Here is a 14,769-nt window from a genome sequence, read left to right on the forward strand (position 1 = left end):
TCATGACTGCAGCTTACTGAGAAAGAAATGCAGGTTGTATCACACAGAATGAAATACGGAATCAGGGAGCCCAGAACTGGACCCAGCACTCCAGGTGGGGCCTCACTGGTATTGAGTAGAGAGGAAGGACCAACCTCCCTCGACCTGCTGGCAATGCCCCTCCTGATGCAGCCCAGGATACCATTAGCCTTTTTCAGCAGGGGCACATTTCTGGCTCATGTTCAACTTGGTGTCCACCAGGACCCCCCCAGGGTCTTCTTTTGCAAGACTGTCTTCCAGCTGGGGAGGGACTCTTCATCAGGGACTGTAGTGATAGGACAAAAGGTGACGGGTTCAAACTTAAACAAACAGGGGAAGTTTAGGTTAGCTGTAAGGTGTCACAGCCATAGTTCTCCTGGATCCTGCCTATGTGTCTCATTCTCCCTGATGCTCTGCAGCCTGCTGACTTCCTCTTTTCACTTCTCCACTTGGTGACAGCTCTTCAACAGCAGCGTACCTCCTGCAGAAAGGCTCAGTGAGAGGCCCTAGGCACTCCCAGCAGCCTGGCACTTACCACAAAATCAAAGACTGGTTTGGGCCGGAAGGGACATTAAAGCTCATCTAGTTCCAACCCCCTGCCATGGTCAGGGACACCTTCCACTAGAAGGTAGAAGGTGGACTTGGCAGGGCTGCATCCACCATCTGAAGCTCTGCCCGGGTTAAAGTGTCTGCCCTGTCAAGGACAGGTGACCCAAAACCTGGGGAGTGCACCCTGTAGCATATTACCACCATTCCTGAAGATTCAGGCTGTTCTGAACTCAGATGAGGACCCCTTCTTTGCACCTTCCACACAAACTGCTGCATCTGTTGACTGTCTCTGGGAGCTGTGTTCCAGACCTAGCTGTTACATAGGGCTCTCCCAACACCAGCTACAAAGGTGTTTGACCATCCCTAACCAGGAGGAGCTGCAGCAAAGACTTCAAGCACCCCTGGATGAGGAACAGATCACAGCTTCTCAGAAGCCACTAGGGCTTCCTCAAGCCCATATCCCTGTGTCTCCCCTTGCCCTGCCCCACCTGGTAGCAGCAGCTCCTCAGAGGATTCTCATGAGTCCCCAGATGATCCTAGGCCCTGACCCCATAAGCTGCCATGGCAAAGCCCAGAGTCTTGGGCAAACTGCTGTGTCTGTTTGCTGCCTCTGGTGCTCTTTCATAGACCTCTCCCTGGCCACCAGCTAAAAGTGTGCTTGACTAACCTGGGGGCAGGGAGATGGAACATCACTCTGCTGTATCATTCAGGCAGCACATTTTAGACTGGCTTAAAAGGCACTCTGCCTCAAGAGTACAATGACACTGGTGAGATGACATTTGATTTATATGATTAGTGTGAAGTGTCCCTGCCTGTGGCAGCAGGTTGGAACTGGGTGATCTTGAGGTCCTTTCCAACCCAAACCATTCTATGATTCTACGCTTTCAGGTCAGATCAGTTTTATCTTGGTAATTTGGTAGGGACTGGCTCAGCCTTCTGTCTGAAGCACATGAGAAAAATAATGGCAAAGACGTACTCTGGAGTTTCAGAATGTGAAAGAGGAGCTGCAGGCCCACTACACTGTTCATTTCCTCCCAAAAGGTATCTTCATCCAAGTTTGAAGACTCAATTTCCCAATTGCCAACTAAATATTAAGAACTAATTCTCTGCATCACCTATCCCAGGTTATAGCTTAAGTCTTCCCCCAAAGTTGCTAATAAAATAAGGTACTTGTATATTTGAATACTTATCTTTCTATCAATACCCTCAAAAAAATAATTAAAAAGGTGTACTTGTATCCATGCTCTTGATGCTCAGCACATTCCATGACTTCGTGGTTATGGATTGGACTGAGGATCTCAAAACCAAAAGCCACATCAAGGTAGAAAAACCTGCTCTAACAAGCCACAGCAGCACAGCTAAGGGGCATTGCTGAGTCTTACCCTGTAGGGATCATCACAGAGGGAAACTCATCACATTTCCAGGAGCAGGTTATAAACCAGCATCTATCTCAGCATGTAGTCCAAAAACTGCAAGGATGTTTTCCGTAAGTCACTCGGAAGCCCATCTTGCTTCACTGCTCTGATTTCAAACCTCACACGTGCATATAGAACAGATACAATGACAACATCCAGCGTGCAAGACTGGTGAAGCTTAAAAGAACGCTGCTAGAAGTCAAAAGATAGATTTTAAAATTCCAAGCATAACTCTTGTTGTCAAACCATCTGAATACCAATCAAAAGCACTGAGTTGCATAAAAGGAATCCCAGAGGAATGAAACAGCCAACTGCAACCAATATTCTACCTAGAGGTTTTGATGTAGGCTGTGGGGGGAGATTTAAGACAAAGCATCCAAACATTCCCTTGGCACAGTTTTCTTTCCCACTACAGACAAATCAAGTGAATTCACACCAGACAAAAGACCACCGTTCCTGTTGTTGTACCTTGTGATGCATATCCTACATTTTATGAACATGAGTTTAGGCAGTGTAACACCTTGCTGGAAACGGCGGACACTACTGGCCTCATCACGATGAGCCTGCAGTGTTTCAGAGACAGTTCTACCTAAATGAAGTTTGCCTTCCACAGTACGGAGGTACCCAAGATTCTAGTGATAATGACAGAAGAGTCCTTGTTACTGCAAAACACCAAGAAAGCAACAACCATCATTTTTTCAGAAATCAAGGTTTTTCAATTGTTAAGACTAAAATATCATTATAGAGTCATAGAATGGTTTGGGTTGGAAAGGACCTTAAAGCTCATCCAGTTCCAACCCCCTGCCATGGGCAGGGACACTTCACACTAGAGCAGGTTGCTCCAAGCCCCTGTGTCCAACCTGGCCTTGAACACTGCCAGGGATGGGGCAGCCACAGCTTCTCTGGGCACCCTGTGCCAGCGCCTCAGCACCCTCAGAGGGAAGAACTTCTGCCTTAGATCTAACCTGAACTTCCCCTGTTTCAGTTTGAAAATCACCACTTGTCCTATCGCTACAGTCCCTGATGAAGAGCCCCTGATCATCCAAGTGTCACAAAGAATTTAAGAAATTCAAAGGTGGCATTTAAGATGTGATTTTAGATCATTTTATAGTCCTGTAGGATTATTATTTATGATTTATATTACAACTTACATAACATCTATATAAAGCCTACAAGAACAGAAATAGTAATAAAAACCAATTAATTTGCACACTAAGAACAACTAATCTGCAAATTTGGTGTACTGACAGAGAAGAGAGGTGCTGAACAGAGAACGTAACTTTTGGGTCACTACTGAAGTCACCATATGCGCTCAACACCTCAAAAATCTCATTGCTGGTTTATTTGAAGACTCAGCTGTAACCACCACGCATGGTTAGAATATTAAGCAGAACAAACTCAGTAGATTAGAGAACCAGGAAAGAGTCTGTATTAAGTGCATATCACAGGCATACAAGCACTAGGGAATTCAAGAAAGGGACAAGGCATAAATACTTGCCTTGCACAGACTTTTATATGCAAAGTCTTGCTAGTCTGGAACTCAGCAATCAAATTAGTTTAGTTTCTCATTATACCCAAGCTGCAGAAGATATTTCATTTTACAAAAAACCTCCCCAGACCACAGTGTCTTTCCTCCTCCATCTTTGCACTGAAGCTCTCTCTCCATCTATCCACCCTTATGCTTACCTTTTAGTACATGTTCAACGCTTGGTTTTATATTTTAAGGAGAAATAATAGAATACAAGAACAGATGGCATTTGGTGAATATCAAGTTACTTTCGAGAGCAGTTGTACCCCATGTACCCTTTACAGTAGGTCTAATATATCATTATGTTCTATTAAAGATGGATGTACCATCTCCTTGGATGTATCCAAGGAGACCTAAAGAAGCAATCAACAAAAATCAGGAAACAAACCGAAGAGGTCCATTAAGACAGTGCCCTATTAGAAGCATTTACGCTCCCTTCATTTTGCAATCCAGAAGAGAGAATTTCTCTTTTCACTCAAAAATGATTGACTGTTTTCCTAAATTCAAATGTTCCCTTGTGATACGCTTCCTATAGTGCAAAGGAAACCCAGTCCTCTGTGTCCCCTGAAACAGTACCTGTTCAGTCGCAGTAAAACAAGACTGTGTGAGCATCAGTGGCTACTTATCTGCTTTTTTCATGGAATGAAAATGCATCTGCACACTTCAACAGCTTCAGAATACACCACTCCTAACACCCACCAGCTCTTCAGAAAACTCAGTCATTTCAGTGCTGCTGCCTTCAAGGACAGCAATACAGCTGCCAGTTGCTTAGATGCTGGCTCACTCCTGGAAGTAACATTTCTCATGGATTCTCTCCTGGGAGCAAACGCAAATGCAGATTAACTCAAACTAGAGAATACTGTCACTATAAGTGATGTGGATTCTTTCACAGATAATTGTCTTTGGAGACACCTGGATCTATCCAAATGAATACAGAGACTCTCATTAAATATAAAAGTATTATCAGACACTAAAAATCACAAATAGTTATGCAGTATCACAAGTTCCCTATTGACAAGCCTGTCTGATAGACTTTACTATTCATGTTACATCCTGGCTTCAAAGCTGATGGACACCAGAACACCATACACAATCAAACAGACTTCATTCCACACCTAAAAATATCCTGCATTACCTCAGGTTCAAGTACCAATTTTATTTTAATTATCTCTGAGTGTCTCTAAAAGCTTGAAGAAGGTACAGCAACAACACGTATGTGTAGTGCATTTTAATTCTGACAAAAGGATTCCTTTTGTGGTGACTCCTTTTGTGTTGCAGCAAAATCGATGAATTCTTCCTTTGGTTGAAGAAAATTTTGACAGATTCTGAAATTTCATTTTTGTTACTCATTAAACTTCACTACATCCATAGAATTCTTAGACCACAGATACTGATTTGAACATCGCATAAATTTGTGAATACTAAAGCTTTCCAAGAGACAAGTTACAGTATTTGCTCACCCTGGTGTCAAGGTTTTTTAATACAAACTAAACAGGTACAGGAGTGCCTTAACTGCAGCACCCAAAATGAATCATTGTGCAAGCAGTCACACCCTGGAAAGCACTTTGCCAAGCAGTGATGGCAACGTCACAGGACATTTCTGCCAACTTATTTAAAATAGTACTTTTACTTTGATAGCTTGTTTTTCTATAAACCAATGTTTACATTAAATGCCTTCATTTCCAACCAGACAAAGTTTTATGATCTTACACCTCACAGAATCATAGAACAGTTTGGGTTGGAAGGGACCTTCAAAGCTCATCCCATCCAACCCCCTGCGGTGAGCAGGGACATCTTCAACTAGATCAGGTTGCCCAGAACCACATCCAGCCTGGCCTGGAATGTCTAGATGTCATGTACAGATGCATTATATGACTTGTGCAGAGTAACTGAACAAGGGTAAAGGCAGAGATCTCAGTTTCCCAGGTATCAGTCTAAGGCTCAATCTAAATTTGCTTAAACTTCTAAAACTACTATCTATACACAAGTGTCTGCATGTAAGTAGTAAGGAATTAACTTTTCCTTAGAGAAGCTTTCCTTGCTCAGTTCCTCTTCTTCTAGCAGTTATTTCCCAATAAAAGCAGAAAACATATGTTGTGGCAGGAATTACACTCAAAATTTTTCCATTCAAGCCAGTCGACTGGACGAAATCTTCAATCAAGCAATATGGTAAGGCTGCAGTCGCTATGTCTGTAAGGTAAAAGCTGGATAAAATCATTTAAGTACTCACAGTTCCAGGCAGCTACTGCTATCTCATTCTGTTGTATGCAGCTTCATTCTGTATCCATTCCAACAGGCATGCACCATTGCATGTGACATGCCCCACCAGTATCTCATGGGAGAGTCGGGATGTTCCCACATGCATTTTTACCTCCTTGCCCTACTAGCATAACATTTTCCTGTTGTTATTGCAACAGTCCACCTGCATAGACAATCTTATTCATGAGACAGGACTAACCCTGCTGCTAAAGACTTTGGAAACCTGACATTTCAAAACACTTCTTTAAGCCAACTTCTGCCATCACTGTAACAGCGCAAATGGACTGACGCAAAACAAGGAGTTGTAGTACAACTGATTCCATAGATCAACTTCAACTTGCCTCTCTCCCCCCCTGCACACTATTTTTGTGTGGGGAGCATACATAAACTATTTACTAAAATAATTAATGCTTTCTGTTGAAGCACTAAAGTCAGAAACTCAGTTCTTCATGTTCTTAATGCTTTTCTTTACCAGCCGTCCTTCTTACAAAGTGAATTGTCCAGGTGCTTCAAAATGTAATGCAGCCATCTTTGCAAAGGTTTGTGTTGAGCCCTGTAACTCATCCCTTCGGAGCTCCACAGTGCCTCAACTACGCCTACCTAAATCTATCTACTACTATAATCTATGTATAGTTTAACTACTGTAGCTTTAGCATATAACCTATTGCTTTGATGCTCTGCAGACTATTTTAACATGCAACACATCCAGAAGAGCAACAAAATTGCACCTTCACATGAAACAATGGGGGGGGGCGGGGGGGGGGAGGTGGGAGAAAGACTAATTTAATCATAAACTACTTCATAAATCAGCAACCAGAGGACTAATCTTCTCTAATTGCACAGCTAAGTCAATATCCACAGTGGAAGAATCCAAAAAGAGACATGAATCCATTCACTGTCCATTCATCTACAAACTCAAACAAAAGAATGAAAAACCAAGGTGGTCACAACTCTACAAACTTTCCCTCCAGGCACAAACAGGTACTTTTTTGTCCAATAGTTTGAATACGAACAAAAGAAAGGGACAAACCACATCAACCCAAATGTTCAGATTGATTCTTCACAAGTCTTCTCTAGAAGCCTAAGCTGCAGAAAAATGATTTGATGCCGTGCTGTGATGCTGGCACACAGTGCCACCAGACAACAGTGCAATGGGGCAGAGAGCATGTTCAGAGAAAGCAAATATGGAAACAGGTCTAGGCTTTCCACATTGAAAAGATACAGAAATCTCAGTCTCTTGCCAGAGAAATCACAAGCAAAGAGTATTTCGGTTTCACCAATATTTGATAATGTGAAGTGCATGCACAAATTGCAAATGCAACTGTTGTCCTTAATTAAATGTTTCCTTTTCTATCTCCCACAAAGACCACCAAATCGCTTGAAGACCAAAGCAGCAAATCACAAACTCTTGCTTTCCACAGTTGTAACAGAATTGCACAAAGGCTTCAGAGGAGGTTAACAGAAACAGCACTTTTATTCAGTATCCTTTTGTGAATTTTTAACTTACGGAAGTATTTCAAGGTCTCTTCTATTTGCTCAGTTGTTAAGTCAATATTCACATCAGGGGAAATGAGAGGTGTATGAAGCCAGTCGTCGTGGTCATAACCATAGATTGTATCTGCTCTTAGCTTATAATGAGGCAGCTGCTCTTCCAGTAGACTGATGATCTCAACTTCAGGAAGATTGGTACTATTGCACACATCTGGTAAGAGAAAGAGGACAATCTCTGTTAGTTACTTTCAACTGAGTACTGTACAAGCTAGTAAAAATGTCAGTTTGATTTGATATCAGATTTTTCTGCATGTGAAGAACAGCTAGACATTAATCAGTTTAGAAGATATGACTAACATACGTTATCCCAAAACAACATATTTACTAGCAGAAAAAACAAGGGCATTGCTCTTGGGGACAAAAAAAAAAAGGGTAAAATACAACCTCTGGAAGCAAGGGGTCATCTATTGAAGAATAAGGTGGGAGTGGAGTGAAACAGAGAGCAAGTGAGCATTGACCAAGATAGGGTATGGAGAAAGGATTAGGGCATATATGAGTTTACATTTTTGATGTTCCACTTGACAGATTCTTTTCAGCTTACAAGCATGACGTATTTCCTTAAGTAGGTCTTCAACCACAGTTTAGTTTTTGCTTTGCTGCTGGCACATTTTTCTCTAGAAAGAGAAATCCAGGATTGCAAAAAGAAACAGTGTCACAGTTCACACCTACACTGCTGTGGTAAAGTTGGCTGCAAGAACTTTAAGGCACCTTTCGACACTATCTCAACCTGCATGCTGTACTGTCAGTCCTGCAGGATCACACGTGTATCAAGCTTACACCCACTTTTAAAAATGGATTCCGACAGTCATCAACAACTGCAAAAATGGCACAATTAAAATGGAAGATTTAAATTTAGGACAAGAAGCAGCTGCCAAATTTTAACTGAAAATTCCAATGCAACAACAAAAAAAACAAACAAAAACCAAAAAACCAAAACCCAAACCAAAACCCACCCTTTTTTTACCATGAAGATGGTTAAACGTGGGAACAAGGGCACAGAGAGGGCAGGAAATCTGTCATCTCTAGAAAGATTGACAACTCCACTAAATAAGGCCATAAGCACCCACTTTAGAAGATCTGCTTTGAGCAAAAATCCAAACAGATGAGCTCCTTAGGTACCTTCCAACCTGTATTGTTCTATAATGAAGAATTTTGTGTGTGAATACCCAAACCAGGCATGAGAATTTAAATACATACATTTAATTACCATATCAAATTAACTACAATGATGTCTTGCTAAATAAGTATTAAGAAACAGAGCAACCCATGGTATGTTTTCCCTAAATACTTAGTGCATCGGTCTGCTCATTTCCATGCCAGGACAATAAGAACACCAAAAGTGCCCACCACCACCACCACCTATCCACACACAAATAGGATACAGCTATCTAAGCCTCCTTTGGAAGAGCAAGCACTAAGGAAGGCTGCTCACATGCTGTGCAATGCAGCTCCACCTTCAACCAGTTCCATAACTGGACCCAGCCAGCACCCAGGAGCCCCATTTCAACCCCAGCCCCCTGGTCCTGCCCTGTGCGGTGCTGTAGGGTAGGTCTGTCCCCTGCTGATAGTGGCGCATTGCCTGGGCTTCCTGGATTGACCACAGACCCGCTCAGTCCCTCGCATCTGCCTGATGATCACTAGAGAGTCATTTTTAACTGTACACTTGCCCTGTTCAGGAACAAAGGGCCTGGGCTCTGGCAACAAGGATCCTGCCATTCCCATCCTGTGGTCACACTTGCGCTCCCTGACAAAAGACACCTATTTTCATAAGAGAGAAACTCATTATTGCGGGACTGATGCAGACCTGCAATTCCACTGCAAGCTGGTGGAATTTACCTCTGTCAGGGGACAGAAAGGAGAGGGGAATGGGGAAGTAACATGCTTTTCTATAGACCATCAATTACCTCATGTTTTTACCTTTCTAATCCAGAAACTGCACTGTCATAAGCACCATCCCAAGCACTAGACATCAAAAATGTTACTATTCTATGAGACAATAGGGCAGAAGGTACAAAGATAAACTCACACTGTTAATCTCCTGCCTATATCCTTTGAAGTCAATTAAAATCCACTTAGGGAAGTTGCATTATACCTTATGGTTCCAGGAGTCTGCCATTACCTATCAGCAGGTATTCTCTGCTTTCACCCAGGTTGTTCTGCTAACTGTTGTACATAGTCTGGAAAAGAGCAGGCTGAGAGGGGATCCCATAAGTGCGGATCAGTATCTCAAAGGCAGGTGCGAAGAGGATGGTGCCAGACTCTTTGCAGTGGTGCCCAGTGACAGGATGAGGAGCAATGGCCATAAACTAACACACAACAAGTTTCACCTCAACATGATGAACAACTTCTTTACACTGAGGGTGTCAGAGCACTGAACAGGCTGCCCAGGGGGGTTGTGGAGTCTCCCTCTCTGGAGACATTCAAACCCGCCTGGACATGTTCCTGTGTGACCTGCTCTGGGTGGCCCTGCCTTGACAGGGGGTTGGACTGGGTGATCTACAGAGGGTCCTTTCAAGCCCAACCATTCTGTGATATGAAAATGTTCTCCAAACCTCACTGCAGAAGTGGATGTGCAAAAGTTCGTAGGATTAGGAACCCCAGATGTGCAGCAATGCTATTTTTACGGAGCTCCATGCACTGTGAAAGTCAGCCTGCACACACCATTTGAAGAAGTCCTTGCAGCCCTCTCAGAGGATTACACAGAGAATCAGGACTTGTTTCCTACATTTCAAAAGCTGAGAGCTAACCTGTAAGGACAAATCTTTCCTCTTCCCTGGCTACCTCTTTAATTGCTGACAACATCCACCTTAGTGCCTGCAACCATCTGAGTCCAGAAAAGCTAGCTCATCTTCTAACCGTGTCACATCAACTAAACACCCAAAGACATTTGTGTATACAAGCATAGACATAAAGGGGTTTTATCTATCTTTGGATTACCCAATTGCTTTCACTGTCAAGAATATTGCATTGGAGTTTTTTTGTTGGGGTTGTTTTGTGGTTGGGGTTTCTCTGGCTGAAATGTTAGTTCTCCTCTTCTGAAAAGTCTACACAGCCTGACTGAGGGGGTCTTCTTGGGAACAAGGAAATAAAAATGTCTGGAAAATTCAAACCTATAGTGTCTTTCTGCTTTTAGTTAGTATTTTAAATGAAATGGACTGACTTTATAGATGAAAGAGAACATTTCAGGCAAATAATTTTACACAGAGAAGTAATCTGGTTTGCTGGATCATAAAAAGTAGCAAAAGATGGAATGCAAAAGAACTTACCAATAAAATTTGAGGAGGACAAAAACCCCACACATGCACACACACAAAAGAAACCCCTACAGTTTATTGTGGAAAAGAAATCCACTGAAGCATGAAGGACAGCCAGTAAAGAAGTAAGAATTATTGTGGAATACAAGTCAACCAAGCCAATTTTTCTACTCTACCATATAACAAATCCTGAGTTTCTAAGCAATTCAAAAGGCCTAAACAACTGGAAAAGATATTAATGAGTAACTGGAAAGGCAACTTCTCATGATGCTATTGTCATTAGCTACTATTGCAATTTAAACCCCTGTATACAGCAGGAAATGGGAGCAGGATCTGATGTAATTGCCTATTGAGAAAAACAGGCCTCTGTAATTACATTTCTGTATGACTAAACGTCAGTTCACCCTTTAAATCACAGCAATATTCTCAGTGCTACAATTACACTGCCTTCCCCTTCACTTTTCTGAGACGCAGGCACTTGTTATGAGAAGGTACCCAGACTAAAGCCATCCCACATCTTGAAACACCAGTTACCCTTTATAGAAGATCCTGACTGCTCTTCCAAATACTTTTTATTACTATTTCTGATTTAAATTGCAAAAATACACAACTACATTAATTAAATTCTCTACTAAGAATTCCTAAGACATCATCTGTGTTTCACGATTAAGTTAACTGATGTTCAACAGACACAAAACTGTTGCACTTCCTCTTGTCTTTCATGAAGTGGTACCTTCATTTTATTGAACCATAAAAGTTTAAGACAATCACTCATCATTAATAAAAATTACACAACATAGTACAGTTGAACCATGTCCTTGTAAGTTGTTCCGTTACAGATTTTGGGGTTTGTAGTCTAAACCATTTTAAACTTGCAGCTTTCTGGACATCCTTGGAAACAGAAACTTCTACAAGCAAATTGCAGCCAACTTAAATAGCTGCATGAATGACAAACTCATGATTCTTACTAAAGTGTGGGTCATTCCAGGTCCTGCTTTTGAAAGGAAAGAGATGGAAGATTTGCTAAGACTCTTGCAAACTGCAGAACTCTGCACTCTGCAGCTTTCAGCACTACACAGAAATAATTATATATAGACAAAGAAAATCTGTTCATTCTTTTCTGCATTATTTTTTGCAAGTAACGTGCCACCGCTTTGCTTGCCTCTTAGCTTAATTGCAGCACATGCACAAACATCCCATCTCACCTATTTTGGTGCAAAAATAGGCCTCTATGCCCTGTTCCTCAGGAAATAAGGAAGTTGCTCAGTGCGCTCTGCAGGAGTGTTTGAAATTATTCCTCCTCAGCCTCTCTGTCTTTTGTAAATGAGATTAAACCAAGTTCTTTGAAAGACTTTTATGCTGATGATTTTGTTGCTTCAGTTTCTAATCCTTTCTTTTCAACACAGAAGATGCAAAACTGGGCAGAACACTCCAGCTGAGATGTCTTTGCATTTCTGATTCTCTTGGATCACTTATTAGTTTGTCCATATTTTTTGATACATTCGCATTTGACTGGTGTATTTGCCCTTCTCTGAACACCTTAAACCTCTCTACCACCTCTCCCCCAACTTAAGACAGCCACCAAAGTTGCAATGGTTGTTTCAGCTTGCTTGCATTTCCTAGGAGGAATTTTTATCACATTTGCTGATCTGGATACCTTTGAGTATTTCATCAGTTCCCCTTTCCTCTAGCCAACATCTCTGTCCATACAAAATGCACTAAACATGGTAAGTTAACTTCTCTGTGTGGCGACTGAAGTGAGGGTGGCTCTTTTATTTTACTTTTATTTTTTGCGCAAGGAGGAAGAGGCATAATTCTAGGACAACCACATAAGGCCAAGAAAACACTTGTGTATTTTCAAACGTACACTTACACCCCTCCTTTGCTGACAAGTGAGCAAGGAGTTGATCGAACAGAAAATGGAGTGAGAAGTCTAAAACAACAGGAGCTGATATGTATGGAAGGTTTACAGCACTTCAAGGACTGCCACTGCCCCTATGTGCACGTAACATCACACAGATCGTAAGGTGTTGCGTAGGGTGCTATCACCCACTGCCATTCTCATCCTGCACTCACACAGCCACGCAATACATGAGGTCACTTCCCATACAGTGTTAAATATATATTTAGGTGTCAGTGTTGTTTGGATATGTGGAACTATGTCAGCACGTCATGACAAAGCAGTTCAACCTCAGCTGAACTAACTTCAGCTCCAGCTAAGTTCAACATGAACCACAAGCAGACAGATCTGAAGATATCGTTCCAAACAACATGGTCACCTAAAGTAGCTTACCTGTCAAACTCCATTCCCTACCAGGCTTTGGGGTTTCAGCTCTTTATGGCTATGGCTAAATAGCCATATCTTACTGTAGAAATGAAACATAGCTTGACAGATGAAGAAGCAGTACCTACTCAATTTCCGCATCAACTTCACATAAAACATACTGATAAATTTAAAGAAAAGAGCCTAAAACAAAGAGAAGGAATGAGGGGGACCATGCAGCACATGATACACATGGGAGGACACGGACATGACATAACATGACAAACCAAGGAAACCAAACCATACATGAAACACATACAGAGAAAACAAACATTATTGATCTCCAAGCCTGGTACCTGCAGGAGTTCTTAGAAACACAATACAACAGAGCTTATCAGTACAGTCATTGCATGGAGCATAAAATGGTTTTGGCCTGTCTGAATTCTCGCCCGAACCATCCACAGTCTTTATGGGTTTATTGGTTTGTTTTCAAGCAGAGCTCCCTTTTCAAGGTTAAAAGGACTTCAGGTCTCTAGGGGACCTGTCGGCAGTGGATACTGCCACCTCGTGTAAGAAGTGCCTTATTACCCCAACCCCTAAGCCACAAATGACGTTTTGTCAGCCAGTTTCTCCTCTACAGCTCACTGCTCTGAAAGGAGCAAACCAACTTCCCATGAACCCAACCCTGCCCTGAACCATGCGGAAACAGAGTGTCCAGGCTAGGTGTGACCATGGGGAAGTGCTGGGCTGCTTGGCAACATTCAAATACCAGCTTTGGGCAAAAGCTTGTATCATCCCCCCTCCCTGACCATCTTCCAGGAGACCCCACTGCTGATGCTCACAAAGGGGCAGTCCAAACATCCCCTCCTTCCTGAACAACAAACCAACAAAGCCTCAGGAGTCACTCTCAGGCAGATCCTTTCATTTCCCACAGAAGGATTAAAACATCTTAACTTGCCACAACCCCTTGAAGAAAGGGAAGTGGATAAAAGCACAGTAACTAAAACAGATGAGAGAAACAAGGAAACTCTCTGCAGAAAGCAGGAGGAATGAAGCAGCCTACTACTTTGCTTCATGGAGCCACCTATTCCTCTCCGTGGTTTTCAGTCCTGTCCCATTTCCCACATGCATATTGAACCTCCCCCTGACACTTTGCTGTCTAAAGTTTAAAACAGAGAAACCTAAAAAATAAAACAAAAAAATCTTTGAAAATGGCCAAAAATTGTAAATTACTTTGAGAAAAGCTCACAGTACCTGAAAAGGGTCAATTCCAGTGCTGGCTCCCTAACAGTTACATAAAGCAAGGTTGTCTGCACAACACAGTTACAGTTGGAGGCTAAAGTCCAGCCACATGTAACACAAGAAACTAAAGTTCATCAACTCGAGGCTATTCCATGCTAAATATCAGTGAATCTGGAGGGCTGATTTTGCCTCGTGTGATGCGTGTGTGCACAGGGAACACAATCTGAAAGCCTGCACTCTCTGCTTACCCCTTCTCAGAAAGCAGTATCAGTAAGCACATGGCAAATTCTGTATCCCTGTATGTAAAACAGCATAGAATTCTACAGTACATGTACTGTCACACAAAAAAGTATTCATGACATTTTCTGCTATTTAAGTAGGAAGTGTCCTGTTTAAAATTCGCAGTGCATTCAGCATCTCCCCCATTTTTTAAAATGATAAGAAATATGCAATTCCATAATGAGAAGTCATCCCATTCCATTGGGCTGAGAAAATTCTGGAAGCTCCTCCCAGGAAAAGTCACCTAATCGAGTTCAACAACCAGCCACGAGGCTGTGACTCCATTAGGATTCTCCTTTCTCTGCAGACCACAAGCCTAAAGCCTAATCATATTCCAGGGATGGAAGCAAGAGAGATGGTCTTTCTCTAAATGCTTTTCCAGTAGATCACGGAATCACAGAATCAACTGGG

At 42.2% G+C, this 14,769-nt stretch overlaps 1 protein-coding gene across 6 annotated transcripts in view; it reads right to left on the bottom strand.

The window, feature by feature from the left end:
* The window catches only part of TRAK1 (trafficking kinesin protein 1), a 142,131-nt gene that overhangs the window by 62,562 nt on the left and 64,800 nt on the right, over positions 1–14,769 (bottom strand). For all 6 annotated transcript variants that reach the window (XM_030488633.1, XM_030488642.1, XM_030488651.1 and 3 more), the window contains one exon: positions 7,277–7,471. The gene's annotated coding sequence lies outside the window, so the exon portion shown is untranslated. The remainder of the gene's footprint in view (positions 1–7,276; positions 7,472–14,769) is intronic.

The sequence above is a fragment of the Strigops habroptila genome, chromosome 1, assembly GCF_004027225.2.
Source record: "Strigops habroptila isolate Jane chromosome 1, bStrHab1.2.pri, whole genome shotgun sequence".
NCBI lineage: Eukaryota > Metazoa > Chordata > Aves > Psittaciformes > Psittacidae > Strigops > Strigops habroptila.